The sequence below is a fragment of the Rattus norvegicus genome, chromosome 17, assembly GCF_021556685.1.
Source record: "Rattus norvegicus strain SHRSP/BbbUtx chromosome 17, alternate assembly SHRSP_T2T, whole genome shotgun sequence".
Classification (NCBI taxonomy): Eukaryota; Metazoa; Chordata; class Mammalia; order Rodentia; family Muridae; genus Rattus; species Rattus norvegicus.
In genome coordinates, this window is record NC_141550.1 from 17,722,101 (window position 1) to 17,737,400 (window position 15,300).

Genomic DNA, 15,300 nt, shown 5'->3' on the forward strand with positions numbered 1-15,300 from the left:
CTGAGAGGTTTTTAATGGAGTACGGAGGCCATTGCGTTCCAAAGACAGGGGGAGAGTGGAGGTAGGGAGCCCATGTATCAAGTTAATGGTATTCAATTAAGCGGCATGGAGCCAGTGTAAAGGTCTGATGTTTTGATATAGAGTTTCAAAGAGAGCAAATAGGAAACCTTAGCATGGTATTTAAAGGTTGTCTAGAGCCTGTAAGTGTTGCCGGCTTTGATGGTCAGGTTAGTAAGTATTTACCAGTCTACATTTTTGTAATGAGTTACAAAGTGGATTTGAATTTCTCCGGAACTGCTGGTCTACTGTTATCCTTAACACTGTTTTTCTTTTTAATATTCTCTAGCCATGTTATTATTTAGCCAGTTACTTTCGCCCCCAAGACTGACAGTCAGCTATCCTAGGCTTTCGGACCTGAGAATCAAAACAAATCAAAACAAAATAAAACAAACAAACAAAAAAACCAAACCCCAAACCACTAGAAATAAAACATAAGAATTTTCCAACTTCTCTTAAATTGTTCCAATTAGCAGCATTAAGTCAAAAGAGCCACTTGTCCTGAGACCTAATTAAGGGGCAGCTCAGTACCAGGGAAAGGAGATAACCTCAGAATTTAACATTGGCTATTTTACTCTTATTAAATTTTAATTTTTAAAAATTTTTAATTTTTAAAATTTTCTTATTTTTATTTTTATTTTTTGAGACAGGGTCTCTATATAGTCCTGGCTGTCCTGTGTATGGGTCAGGCTGGCCTTGAACTAAGAGATCATCTGCCTCTGTCTCCCAGGTGCCAGGATTAAAGGTGTGTGCCACTATGGCCTCCTCCTTTTATTGAAAAATTTGATACATTAATTTTCTCTTCTCCTGGAGACTGAAGGGATCATTAGTGTAGGTCACCCTGGACAATGGCCTGCAGCTGGATTCCCCTGATGTCTCTGAATCTTACTTTAATGACCAGAAGAATTTTGAGTTTCTCAGATTCTTTGGGTTCCCGGCTAGCCACTCCAGAGCACAGATGGCTATAGGATTTTACCAGCTTAAAACAACAGCCAGTAGCATGTGGTAGTGTCTGTGGTCCCAGCTACTCAGGAGGCTGAAACAGGACGATTACTGGAGCCCAGAAGTTGAAGGCCAGCCTAGCTTAAAACAAACAAACAACACCAAACAAACAACAAACAAACAAAAAAACTGACCAAGGAGTTGCCTGTATTGTGATCTATATTGAATTTCATCTTACAATTTTACATTTCCTTGTTTATTTTTTTGTGCATGTGTCCGTGCACATAGAGGACAGTCTGAGGGAGTCCGTTCTTTCCATTTGAGGGACTCAACCACGGTCCTCAGCCCTGGTAGTTTCTTGCCACACTGAGCCATCTCCCCAGCCCTACATTGGATTTTCTAAGCAGCAAGCTGTCTTTCTCTGTGTGACTTGACATATTCAGCAAACCCGTCATTTGTAAAGTTACCTTGAGCAGAATTTTTTTTTTAACTTTAAATTCTTGTAAACTACCCTGGACAGGTTGAGCATCCCTTGTTGAAAATGCTTGGGACTAGAGGTATGTCAGCCTTCTGATTTTGTCAAACTGTGCAATATTTATGCACACGTAATGAGACGGATGTCACTGGGATGAGGCCTGGGTTTGAACACTAAATTGTTTCATCTACACTTTATGCACGTAGCCTGCAGGCAGCGCTGTAATGTTTTCAGTGACCATGCGACCTGCCCGTGACCTGGCTCATGGGCTTCTGTGTGGAATCTCCTACGTGGGGCACAGCCGCCCTCAAGAAGTTTTGTGTCTTGGGATATGTGGGATTTAGATTTTCAGATCAGAGAGGCTTAATCTGCATCCAAACCACAGCTTTTACCCCATAAGGAGAAACTCCACACTCGCCTTTTGCAGTGCTTCTGTAGAGATTGGGATGTGAATAATTAGCTTTATGCTTTGCCTCGGGCCCGCATAAAACCATAACTTGACTCTCAGTGCCTCGGTTTCCAGGGCTGAGTGGAGTAATGGGTTACAGACAGGAGAGGGCTGTGAGATAGGCATGTGTCCTTTTCCCTTCCCTGGGACACTCCAGGATGACTGGCCCGGCTTTGCTTCTCCTGTGGCTTCTTATTCATTTCAGGTTTAAGCAAAGGAGTTCCTCTCGGTACCTAAAAACAGCGATTTAAAAAAAAAGGCTTAGGGAAGTGTGGTGTGGCCCACTACTGTAATCCTAGCACTGGGGAAACTAAGGCAGGGGAGTTGCTGCCAGTTCTGGGCCAGCTTAAGCTTCACAGTGAGATCCTGCCTCAAAATAAATGAATAAAGAGTCTTGTGCTTTTATCGTTAAGTGTTTTCTGATGACCTCTCATTTTAAATGAGGAATGCCTTTTTTAAAAAATAGCTTCATTTATTTATTTATTTATTTATTTATTTATTTATTTATTTATTATATATAAGTACACTGTAGCTGTCTTCAGACCCACCAGAAGAGGCCATCAGATCCCTTTAGAGATGGTTGCGAGCTACCCTGTGGTTGCTGGGATTTGAACTCAGGACCTCTGGAAGAGCAGTCAGTGCTCTTAACCGCTGAGCCGTCTCTCCAGCCCTGTTTTGTTATTTTTAATTATATGCATGCGTACGGGAATATACTGACTGGGTCCTGGTGCCTGTGGAGACTGGGGGGGGGGGGTATTCGATCCTTCCAGAGCTGGACTTACAGGTGATTGTTAGCCGTCGGATGTAGCTTGGCCACCCAGCCTTCTCTCAACATGCCGGGTCTCCAGTCACATCCCACTTCTCAGCTGACTAAGATACCATGCACATGGCTCCCTTGAATGGGCACAGTGGTGCTTTTTGGAGAGGGAATTTCTTGTTTATGGGCACTCCCTGGCTCTTGGGCAGTCGGCAGTCTTTCGTTTAGTGGCGAATTTGTACCTGGAATCTGCATCACCTGTGGGAACTTCTCGAGGGGAAGTGTGTGTGTGTGTGTGTGTGTGCATAAAGAATGAAGCCGGGCTGTGGGGGCGCTGCACCAAAGATGGTTCAGGGGAAATTTGGCGCACGGAAGCCTGTCTGGTTTGCAGAGTGCACTACACAGGCAGGTGGTGGCCTCCCCGTCCCCTGCCGTGTCATCTGTCATCGTCTTGGCTACATGCAAGCTCCCAGGTGTGCTGGCTGATATTTTTGCCTGCTTGTTTTTGTTGTTTTGTTTTGTTAACTTGACACAAGCTAGGGTCATCTGGGAAGAGGGAGCCTCAGCTGAGAAGGTGCCTCGTCAGATGGGCCTGAAGGCAGGTCGGTGGGGGAATTTTCTTGATTAATGATGGTGTGGGAGGGCCAGGTCCACTGTGGGAGGTGCCGCCCTTGGGCAAGTGGTCCTGGGAGGCTTAAGAAAGCAGGCTGAACAAGCCGTGAGGAGCAAGCCAATACGCTGCCTTCCTCCGTGGCCTCTGCATCAGCTCCTGCCTCCAGGTTCCTGCTCAGACTTCCCTTCATGAAGGACTGTCAGCTGTAAACAAATAAGCCCGCTCCTCCCCAAGCTGCTTGGTTCACGGTTTTATCACAGCGATAGAAACCTATGGGATAGAACAGGTGTCTGGCTCTTCGGTTTGCCCCTCCTTTCTCTCTGAGCTGTTGCTCACCTAGGAAGCCACGAAAGAACAAGATGGGGGATCAGGGTAGATGGTAGAGGATGGGACATGGAAGGAAGAGTAATTAATGAAGGCCAAGAGGTCTGGGCCTTGATGAAATTGGCTTTCCAGACCAGTCTCAAAGCTGCCATCCAGAGACTGGGCTCCAGCAAGTGAGGCCAGCTTGTGCCGGGTCCTGCCGCTGAGCAGAATAAGGTGGCTGTAGTTGTCTTAGGTGACCTTGGGTTTCAAATCCGAAAGAGAGAGCCTTAAACGTTATCCTTACTAATTAGTGGCCAACCAGAGCCTGTCAGAATCCGGTCCAGGCATGGCGTGGGGGGGCGCATGGCTGTGTTAGCGTGGCCGGATTCTGAGAGGGGAGCTGATGGTGGTGTGGAAGTAAATGAGCTTCTATGCCTCCCGCAGTTTGTCAGCTTCCAGGGCTGGCTTTCAAGACAAAATTAATCAAACCCTAAACTCTGACGTACACAGTGGGACCGGAGATAGCCGTGGCCAGGGATGTTAGTGACCGGAATCCCTCCCCCCAGCCCCTTATTTGCTGAATTCTTTAGACTCCGGTCAGCAGTAGGGTCACGTGGGAATAGTGAGCATGATAGGAAGAGCCACTAAAATCCATGCACCCATTTGTTTGAACATCGACGCACCCTTCCAGCCACATGGCCAAGCCCTGTTGCTTGAATAAAAGACAGTAACCCGTCCTAGGAGAGAAGAGTCCCCTCCTAGAACTGCTGGCAGAGAGTGTCTCTTCTGCTTCCCTTTTGCTCTAGCAACTGTCGCATGCATGTGCACAGCAGGTGCCTTTTCTAGATGCTTTGTGAAGAAATACAGTAAGCCCTGCGGAGGCCATGCCTGGGACCACAGGTCTGCGGTGGGGTGATCCTCAGACTGTCTGTCACTGCGGTTCTCCATCCGAGTGCGAGCCTTCTGAAGCCTCTAATTTCTGCATTAGATTATCACATAATAACGGACTCTGTGCTGTCGTGTGGCTTTTGGGATCGTAGCAGTGTGGCAGGCTGGGAACTGTGCCTCCCTGAGCTTTCAGCAGTACGGGGTGGGGGTGGGGTGTTGGACCCAGGGTTGCGTGCATGTTTGGCGCACTCTCCCAGACTGGGCTGGCTGGAACATGGCAGCACAAACGTAGCTCTAGAGCCTAATCCCACTGACAGTCACTGCTTTGGACTGACAGGCAGAGGCTGCCACTGCTTAGCACTCCATGACATAAGTGATGGTTATTCAGCCAAAAGGTCACCCAGCATTTGGCAGGAGTTCACATTGTAAAGGTTTACTGACTGCATGGTCTACATGGCAGCCTTTGCTTGAGATTTAAGCAGGAACTAATGGGAGAGGATTGTGCTCTAGGCAAAGTCATGAAACCAGGAATTCATGTCTAGGAATGCCCCTGAGTCTGTGTTGCCCTCTGACCTAGGGGTGGTATGTGGTCACAGTCTTACTGGGGCAAGGGCTACATCACTCTGCCTTGGGCATTCCTGTGAGCCTCCCTTGTCATGGGAAGAGAGGGAAAGAGTTGAGGAAAGAGAGACACTGGCCAGTTGTCAGCATCTCCAGTCAGCATCACCTGGACTTGTCACCTGTGAATATCATGTCCATCTTCCTCCTGGGGGATGAGAGCATCTTGGGGCATCCCACCCTACAGTTCCCAAGAGGCAGTTGGATCTCTGCTATACTTGGAAAGCAAGCTTGTCAAATCTCTATGTTCCTGTGTAGAGCACGGGGACCAGTGCTGTTCCTCAACTGGTCACTCCCCCCGGCATGCTCAGCGTTGAGGAAAATTCTCAACATGTGGTCCAAGAGTGTACATTGGCATAGAAGTCCCCTGAGAATGGCAAGCTGCAGGGATAACTTAGAATCTGGTCATAGTTGTGGTTTTAAGAAAGGCCTTTGTCTTTATCAATGCTTTACAAAGTTGCTTATGCAAACTCTACATTTCATTTACCAGCTCCTTGACAGAAAGTTGCTGGTGATACAACCGTGAGCTTAGTCCCATGGCTGAAAGTCACAGCAGGGGGACAGACGACTGTGGCTGGCCAATTGAGGGCAGGAAACCACACTGAGTACTAAAAGTTCCTGGGAAATAGTGGCCCGTGGCAGCCTGGATGCTGGTGTGACCTTGGAGACTAAGCAGGGGTCTTGGCTCTTGGGATCTTCAGTGTTTGTTACAATGTTTTTCCTTGTTTCTCTCTGCCTGAGACAAATTTGGTTTCCCATTCTTTCTGGGTGACTGAGTTGGGTTCTCTCTGTCTTCTCTTATTCCAAGCCGGCCGGCTGTAGATGAAATGGTTCTAGTTCTGTTGTTGTTGTTGTTGTTGTTGTTGTTATTGTTGTTGTTGTTGTTTGTAAGGTTGGAAGTCAAACCATAGCTTCATGCATGCTACTACATTGTCTCTTTCTAAACCATGACTCCAGTCTGTTATAGTTATTGTTATTGTTTATTATTATTATTATTATTATTATTATTATTATTATTATGCTTAATCCTAATGATGCACGAAGCTTTTCAGGTGTTCATATCTAACACCTGCCTTATACAGGGGAAAGGAATGGCCCCAGGTCTGTCTTTCTTCCTTTCCTTTCCTTTCCTTTCCTTTTTCTTTCTTAGCTCAAGCAACTTCTTTGTTTTTAATGTTGTTTAATCTCACTATACACACGGCAGCTGTTCACCTTTGAGAACTTACAGAATGTAGGTTAGAGATGAAGTATGGTTTGCTCATCGGGCTGTCAATAGTGTAATGCATTTCATGGCCGGTGTGCAGTAATTTATACCACTGGGATGCATAACTCCTTTCCTAAAGCTCTGGAAATGGTTGCTAGGGGTACAGCGTCTAGGTACTCTGTGCCGGAGGTTTAGTCTGAGCACGGTTCCGTCTTGACGTTTTCTCTCACTCCTGTGTTAGCGTCTTCCTTTCTACAAACTTTCCCCTTCAGACTCCCTTGCTTCTGAGAAAGTATTCCTACCACAGGGAGCCCAGCATTTGCCGAGCCAGGCTATGTCCTGGTTGACTGTTCAGAGTTTTCTGTTGCCCTTTAGTGTTAGGAACACAGCCAGAAACTGGACCACCGAGGTGAGGCTCTCAGTACTTGACCTTGCTGAAGCTGGGTGACCTTGGATGGGCTGCTTCCACTCCGTGTGCTATCACCTGCAACTTCAAGTCAGCTAGATGAGAGCACTCAGTGGCAGCTGTTTTAGTGACTTACTCTACATTGGAGTCGGAGCCCTGTGACAGAGGGATTACACAAGTAGTGGAATGAAGAGAACAAAGATTCCTTGAAATTACCTCTCATAATTAAGAAGGTAGGAGGATGCATTCAGGTGACTGCATCTGGTCCATGTGGAAACCCCAGGCATGTCATGTGTTTAGTTAGATGTCACAGATGCTCTGCTTATTAGTCACCCTCTCCTCTCTCTCAATCTGTCTCTCTCTCTCTCTCTCTCTCTCTCTCTCTCTCTCTCTCTCTCTCTCTCTCGGTGTATGCGCAGATGGTCATTCTTGGCCCACAAGACTCTCTTTGTCTTGTCCTTTCTTTCTTCCCCTTCTTCCTGACCTCCATCTTTTGTCACTTTCTCCTCTTTCCTTCTTCTCCTCCTTCCTCCTCCTCTCCCTCTTCCCCCTTCCCTCCCTCCCCTCTTCTCTTCAGTTTTGAGACAGATTCTCATATAGCCCAGGCTGGCCTTGAACTCACTATACAGCCAAGACTAATAATGTCAAGCTCCTGATCCCCCTCCCAAGTGTACCTTACTGTGCCCGGCTTGAGTGTCTTCTTAACTGTGTTCTTTTAGCTAGTCCTCAGAACTTTCGGATCTGCTCACTGTCAGAAACATGTTCCACAATCCTGAATACTTAACCGTTTTGAAAAATAGATCCTTTTAGTGGGGAGAAAGCAAAACAAGAAACAAACTCTAAATGGACATACCAGGCCATTTCCCACATACACCCGGGTTGTAGTGTGGGGCCACCTTAGAGGAAATGAAAAAAATTACACATAATTTTCACGAGTTAACAATGATGGATTTCATTTTAGCCTCACCTCTGTTTTTCCACCTATGTAGGTACAATTTTTAACCCAGTACTAAACTACATTAATTAATTTTCGTGTGTGTGTGTGTGTGTGTGTGTATGTATGTTTGTGTGTGTGTGTGTGTATATGTGTATGTATGTTTGTGTGTGTGTTTGTGTGTGTGTGTATATGTGTATGTATGTTTGTGTGTGTGTTTGTGTGTGGGTGTGTATATGTGTATGTATGTTTGTGTGTGTGTGTGTGTGTGTGTGTGTGTGTGTTTGGCGGAAGGTGCTTACATACCATGGCACACCTGTGGAGGTCAGAGGACAGTGTGCACCACCTGCATCCCAGGGATTGAACATGGATGCCAGACTTGGCAACAGGTGCCCTAATCTGCTGCTTCTCTGGGTTCAGATCGATCCCTTATAATTTGTCGAGTTTGTGTTATTACATTACTTTAGATTAGTGCTAAAGTGAACGTCTCTGTTATTATAACGGTGAGTCTAAAGTAAATGGCCAGGGCCAACCGAGCTCCATGCCGGGTCAGTCACGGGAGTTGGCATTGCAGGCATCTTGGGGTTGCCCTGGAAACGCCCGCTAACGATGCACACTCGGATAGCTTTGTTTTGAGTCACTTGTAATATTTTCCCCCTTTCCTGCTGCTAAAAAGAGAATGGAACTTTTGACTCAGTGAAAGCTATGCGAGATTTTGTAAAGACCAGGAACCAGAAGTCTGGGTTCTCTGAATAATGGCTGAGTGCTGGCTGTGCAGATGGCCTTTTGGAGAACGTGACAAGGGACAAGAGCTCTAGTCTTCCCACATTATTTTCATATTTGAAGTCCAGTTTCAGAGGGCTTGTGCGCCTGGCCTCAGTGGACACATGTCTTCCTCCCCTCCCTCTCCTCCTCCTCCCTGGTCCTCCTTTCATTTTCAATACCAGGGACTGAACATAGAGCTGGTGGGTGCTACAGAAACATCCTGCTTCTGAGTCCTTCCTATTTATCGATTGATTTCTAACATTAAACAGAGTCTCACTAAATTGCCCACACTCTTCTCAAATCTCAAACTCTCCTTCCTCAGCCTCCCAAGGGCGGGGTCGTCACAGTGTACCACGCATAGTGTACCACGCGGTGTGATGAATGTGACATTTCTTTGTCACCAAGTTATTTGTTTGTTTACCTAGCTGAAGAATCGGCATGACTTAGAAAGATCTAACACAGCAAGTGTTAAGAGGAAGTTAATCAAGGATCCCAGGAAAGCCCGTAGCCTTTCGCTGAGGGTGCACGAGCCTCAGTGGCTATCCCTGTACTTTCCTAGAAAGTGTCCTCTAAAGGACACTTAGATGGGATTAAATAGAGCCAGATCTGGAGCTGTACAGATGACAGTGTCCCCTATGTACCAACGTGCATGCAAAATTTGCCTAGAGTGTCATCTGCCTGCTTCTATTTACTTCCGAAGAGTTCCTGAAAATGATTCTTCCCCTTCGAGAAAGCAGCATGGCAGTATCTCTGTGGACCCCCCACCCCCCACCCCAACATGCATATTTTATTTCTTTCTTTTTTTTTTTTTTTGGTTCTTTTTTTTTGGAGCTGGGGACCGAACCCAGGGCCTTGTGCTTCCTAGGTAAGCGCTCTACCACTGAGCTAAATCCCCAGCCCCACATATTTTATTTCTTATAATGGACACTTCCATAGTTTTTATACATTTGCTTTCCTTTTATTTTACCCCAATGGCTTACTTAACTACTACTATTACTACTACTATTACTACTACTACTTCTTCTTCTTCTTCTTCTTCTTCTTCTTCTTCTTCTTCTTCTTCTTCTTCTTCTTCTTCTTCTTCTTCTTCTTCCTCCTCCTCCCCCCCCCTCCTCCTCCTCCTCCTCTTCCTCCTCCCTATAGTATAGGATATAAGGTACAGCAAACCATACCCTCAACTGATGATGTCCGCTTTTAAGAGCCACAGATAAGATTTATTAGGCTACCTTTTCAGGCCAGCAAACTGTCACACCTCATGAAAACTAGAAAAGCAGACTTACCTGAACGTCATTGGCATTTTTTTTTAAAAGTTTTATGTTCTATAAGAATTAATGGGGCAGCTATGATGCAGGCCGTTTAAACCAAAGGAAAGAAGTTAATGGAGCTGACTTGCCCCAACCTGAATAGTTAGGTCCCGGATTAATAGACTTTCAGCCCAACTTCATTAAGGTATAGTTCACCTAAGATAAAACGCACCCATTCAGGGGTGGCCTCCTTGAGTTTTTACAGTTGAGTGCACCCTGTAGCCACCGCCAGCATCAGGGTATTGAATGCAGCCATTACCCAGGTGTTTTCTGGGACCTGAGTCATTGGTGAAGCATCCGTCCTGTAAAATCCTCTCCACTCAGTACAGCATTCTCCCCTCGGAGTCTCTCGTTCTTGAGCATGCTCACTTTGTCTTGTGCTCCTTCACTGTCTCTCCCTGTCTTCTCTCTTGTGCGCTGGGTTTGCACATCCAGGACGCACTTCTACACTGAACTACGTCTTCAGCCTCAAACAGCTTTTACTCTATTTCCCTTTCCTTCCCTCCCCCTCCCTCCTTCCCCAATTCTTCCCTTTTTTTTTTTTTTCCTGGACAGAGTCTCATGTATCCCAAGCTGCCTTCGAACTCACTGTGTATCTGGCCTTAAACTCACTATGTACACCAAGCTGGCCTGGAACTCACTTTGTATCCCAAGCTGGCCTTGAACTCCTGACCCTCCTGCCTCTACTTCCCAAGAGCTGAGATCCCAGATGTGCAGTATCACACGAAGTCCCTTCCCGTTTGTCTGGGTCTCAGCCTGTTGTGGGAAGCACACTCTTTGTTATCCAGACTGCCTGGCTATGTAATCCTCTATGGGATGAAGACTGTGTTTGTGCGCCTTGAGCTCGATAGCAGGTAAAGGACAGGGAGATCTGCAGTCCAAATGATCAACTGCACCCACGTAAGAAGCTTTGGGGCTGATGGATAATGTAAGCCTCATCCATCAGTCACGGTGCGTTAATAAGCCAAAACTAATGGCAGAAATCGAACGTGAGTCCTGCAGGAATGGGTCCAGTTGAGTGGAAGGCTGTCGGGCTGCCTGGGTTTTTTCTTCTAACTCATGGAAGCCCAGAGGAAAGGGGAATTTATTGGGCAGAACGGAAGCCACCTCACGGTTTCCGTGAAACGCGTGCAGCCCACCGCTTTCCTGGCGTGGTTGCTCCAAGGGCTGGGTTGGTGTCCCCGTGCTATGGAGGGCCCCGCCACGCCCATCAGCAGACACAGTCCTTTCCTCCTCATCCTGACTGGTTCTTCACATCAGGAAGGCTCACGGTTCCCACCCTCACTGGACACCGTTTCTCTCTCAAGGCTCGCTGCTTCTCCTAAGTCTTCCGGCATTTCTAGGAAAAACATGACTATTCGAAACCAGCTTTCGAATTTATTGCCATGTGATCAGCTCCTACAAAAGAAGGAAGGAGCTTGCCAGTGGACGATTGAACTTCCTTAATTGTTTGGTACACATTGATTCCACCCGGTTATGGGGCTGGAAGAAAAAGATAATGCTAGCTTAGTCGAAACCAAAGTGCTTAGGACCGGAAGCGTCTCAAAGTTTGGATTTTTTTTTTTCTTCAGATCTTTAGATGTTTGCTCATGTACAAAACGAGATAGGAATGGGAACCATGTCTGAATATGACACATTTATGTTCACATATACCACACATCCCCTGAAGGCAGTTTTTTTAAAAGACAGAGTCTCATGTTCCAACCCTGGCCAGGTTGGAACTCTGTGCAGACCAAACTGGCCTCAAACTCACAAAGGTGCCTCTAGCCCTATGCTGGGATCAAAGGCATGTGTCACGGTACCTGGGCTCACACTGTCTTTAGACGTTTGCCAGTCCTAGGGAGTGAATGCAGCCCTTCACCTTTGTGAGGCAAGTGCCCTCCTCCCGAGCCCAGCCCAGCCACGAGCCTGCACTATGACTGCGACCTATAGCCCGCTAGGCCCGGTGCTACACAGGGCCGCTGGAGATTCTGTCCAGTTGTAGAACAGGTGCTTCACATCCACAAGTCCTGGAGTTTTTATCCTTAGTGTGAAAAAAAAAAATTAAAAGTTACGGATTTTGGAGTACTTCAGATTTTGGGTTGTGGATGCTCAGCCAGTGCTCTGAATGTATTCTGAGAACCCCTCGGCCTCCATCACGTTCCCTCGCTGTCCCCACTCCACTCTGCTAGGGTGGATGCAGAGTTCTGTGTTTCTTACGCTCCTTGGACGGTCTCTGAGAGTGGTAAACGGAGAGTGGTAAAACAAGTGTATCTCAGCGGTAGAGCGCCGGCCCAGAACGTACAAAGCCTTGGTTTAACCCCTACTTTTCCAAAGCAGTATTTTTAAGTTTTATTTTTATTTTACGGGTATGAGTGTTTTGCTTTCATGTATGTGACTGCTCTGCACCAATGTGCTTGGTGCCGGGTGGAGGCCAGAAAAAATTGTCTGGATCCACTTGAACTGGCGTTATAGATGGTTGCCATCCAAAGTGTGGATGTTAGGAACCAAAGCCTCTACAAGAGCAGTAAGAGCTCTTCACTACGGAGCCATCTCTCCAGCCTGCTGAGAGGTAATAATAGTCTACCATATCCACTGGGGAAAGGGAGGTGGGGTTCCCTACACCCCACCCCAACTATAACTGATGGTCCTTTAGCTAATCCCATGGAAGGTTATTCTCTGAAATGGCCATTTATTCATTGGCTAACCCGGTCCCGTTTGTAGAGCTCATTTAGACTGTAGAAAGAAGAAAAGCGACTTGTTAAGGGCAGGCTTTGCTTAGCAAGCCATATTAATGCTGTCATTTTTTTAAAAAAAGATTTATTTATTTATTATATATAAGTACACTATAGTTGTCTTCAGACACACCAGAAGAGGGCATCAGATCTCATTACAGACGGTTGTGAACCACCAAGTGGTTCCTGGGATTTGAACTCAGGACCTCTGCAAGAGCAGTCAGAGCTCTTAACCACTGAGCCATCCCTCCAGCCCAATGCTGTCGTTTTTTTTTTTAGTTGAGTTCTGTCTGCAGACGTGGGGCGCCACAAGTGGGTTCATCCGTGTTCCCATCAAAAGCAAAACCTGAAAAAAAAAAAAACAAAAAAAAACAAAAAACAAAAGCAAAACCTGAAATTATTTTTTCATGGTTCCCCACTCAAGAAAGCTTTATTGAGGGCTGGAGAGATGGCTCAGTGGTTAAGAGCACTGACTGCTCTTCCCAGGGTCCTGAGTTCAATTCCCAGCAACCACATGGTGGCTCACAACCATCTGTCATGGGATCTGGTGCCCTCTTCTGGTGTGTCTGAAGACAGCTACAGTGTACTCATATACATAAAAATAAATAAATATTAAAAAATGTAGGGGCTTTATTGGTTTTGTTTATTTGTTTGTTGTTGTTTTAAGGCACATCTTGCCCTTGAATACTACCTTTTTCTCAAGATGCTACCTGTTGGCTCTCACCCTCTGGAAGCTGAAGAGCCACAAATGCCACTTAAAGCAAATGCATGGTATGGCTGTACCTCCTGTCAGACTTTCTTGAGGAATGTGTTGGGTAGTGGAAGCAGAAGGCTTTTATCCAATGGGGACACGGATAGCAGAGGCCTCTGACTTTTCACACTGAGTCTTCTGTTAAGGTGGGGTTTAGTAAACCCAGTTAAAAGTGACCTCCCCCACTGAATGATGAACTCCCTTTGCTTAAACAGACCTTGTTGAGAACGGCTTGTTTGGGGCTGTTTACTCTGCCTGCCTGTTTCTAGCCAGTTTGTTTTTCTAAGAATACATTCTTTCCTCTCCTCCCTTCCAACCCCTGACTCCCATGCGCTTACACAGAGAAACATCTGGCAGTCTGAGGATTTTATTTTTGGTGGCCAGTTGAATATTTCATAAAACATTTTGTGTGGTATCTTCTTCCAGATATAATACAGGGCAGTCAGTCAATGGAGTGGAGTTGGGCAGCTTCGTAGAAGGTGCCTGACTCTGAAGGGTGTGGCTGAACACAAGTGATAGTATCCTAGACCCTCTCAGGAGGCCTCCGGCAGCCTGCCCACTTTGGCCTGCCATTGTATGCCTAGTGTCCAGTCAGCACTGAATACATGATAAAGTATTTGTTTCACCTTGTACGGTGATCTTGTGAGGTGACACGATGACCCAGTAAAATGTGCTGCAATAGTAATTTGTTTTATCATTTTCTCATTTATGTGCATGGATCTATGTATGTGTGTGATCGTGCATGTGAGTGCAGTACCCATGGAGACCAGCAGAGGGCAGAGCTGGAGTCACAGGGGATGCGGAGTACTGGAAACTGAACTCGGGTCCTCTGAAAGAGTGGCAAGCCCTTGGCCTCAAGGTCGTCTCTCTAGTTCCTTGTTTTGCGTGCCACCCTTGCTCAGGGGCCGAGCTAATCTCATCTGTATCATTCCAGTTTTAGTATTTGTGCTGCCAAAGCGGGCACGCTAGCTGCTCCTTTTGTTGGTATAGTGACCTGTATAAAGGTCTGGTAAAACCTGATCACAGACAGCAAATCAATTAACCAATCAATCAGGGTTTCTCCATGTAGCCCTGGCTGTTCTAGTACTCGATCTGTTGACCTGACGGAGATCCCCCTCCTTCTGCCTCCTGAGTGCTGAGATTAAAGGTGTGCACCACTTCACCCGGCTATTCATATATATATAATTTTAAGCAGGGTGTGGTGACGGCTAAGCTGGCTTCCAGCTTGCTGGGGAGCTAAGGACAAGCTTCAGTTCCTGACTCCCACATTCTGGGATTACGGATGTGTGCTACTGTACCAGGGTACGATTTTTAAAATTTAGATATGCGATACAGAAATGTTAGAATCGTTTATATAGTTACAGCTGGATCTTTAATATTAACTACTGAGCACATCAGTGGTGGGTTAAAAACAGCTCAGTGCTTGGGGGGGGATTGCAAAACAACTCTTGACAATAATGAGATGGAATAAATGAGATTAAAATATGAGAACGAATTGCACGAGAGGAATTCACTAGGGTCGTCGCAGTAAAGGTTGAAAGAAAAGTTGAAGGAATGGAATTCTCTGGTTTGAAATACAGGAATAGTTGAGTTAAAAAAAAAAAAAAACAAAAAACCCCAAGTATTATTAGACTACCCAAATGTAGTCCTTGCCTTTCAAAAATCAAATACCAGCTGTTCCCTATTTATAGAAAATACTTTGCTATTTATAGTTCATGAACTAACATTATAAGCAACAACCCTGGGTGTTTATAGGTGTTTGATTTAACAATTTTAGACACTCAAAGCTCTCATAATATCTAGGTTTCAAAAAGGTAGTTACGTGTAGTCAGGTGCGTGCTTCCTGAGACTGTACAAATATAGACATCCTTTTTTTTTTTTCTTTTTTCTTTTTTTTCGGAGCTGGGGACCGAACCCAGGGCCTTGTGCTTGCTAGGCAAGCGCTCTACCACTGAGCTAAATCCCCAGCCCCTAGACATCCTTTTTAGCATTAAAGTCTCTTTCTTTGTTTCTTTTTTTTTTTTTTTTTTGGAGGGGGATCCTGCATGGGAAGGTCGGAGGACAACTTTTAGGGGTCAGTTCTCTACTTTCACCGTGCGAGACCTGAGGGGAATCAAC

The 15,300-nt window shown here is 46.0% G+C and overlaps 1 protein-coding gene and 1 non-coding gene across 18 annotated transcripts in view; one reads left to right on the forward strand and one right to left on the reverse strand.

Annotated features, from left to right (window-relative positions):
- Kif13a (kinesin family member 13A) overlaps positions 1 to 15,300 on the forward strand; it is a 182,378-nt gene that overhangs the window by 13,321 nt on the left and 153,757 nt on the right.
- On the reverse strand, positions 14,039 to 14,146 carry LOC120098057 (U6 spliceosomal RNA). The gene has a single exon (XR_015642093.1). It is a non-coding gene; the product is annotated as a U6 spliceosomal RNA (small nuclear RNA).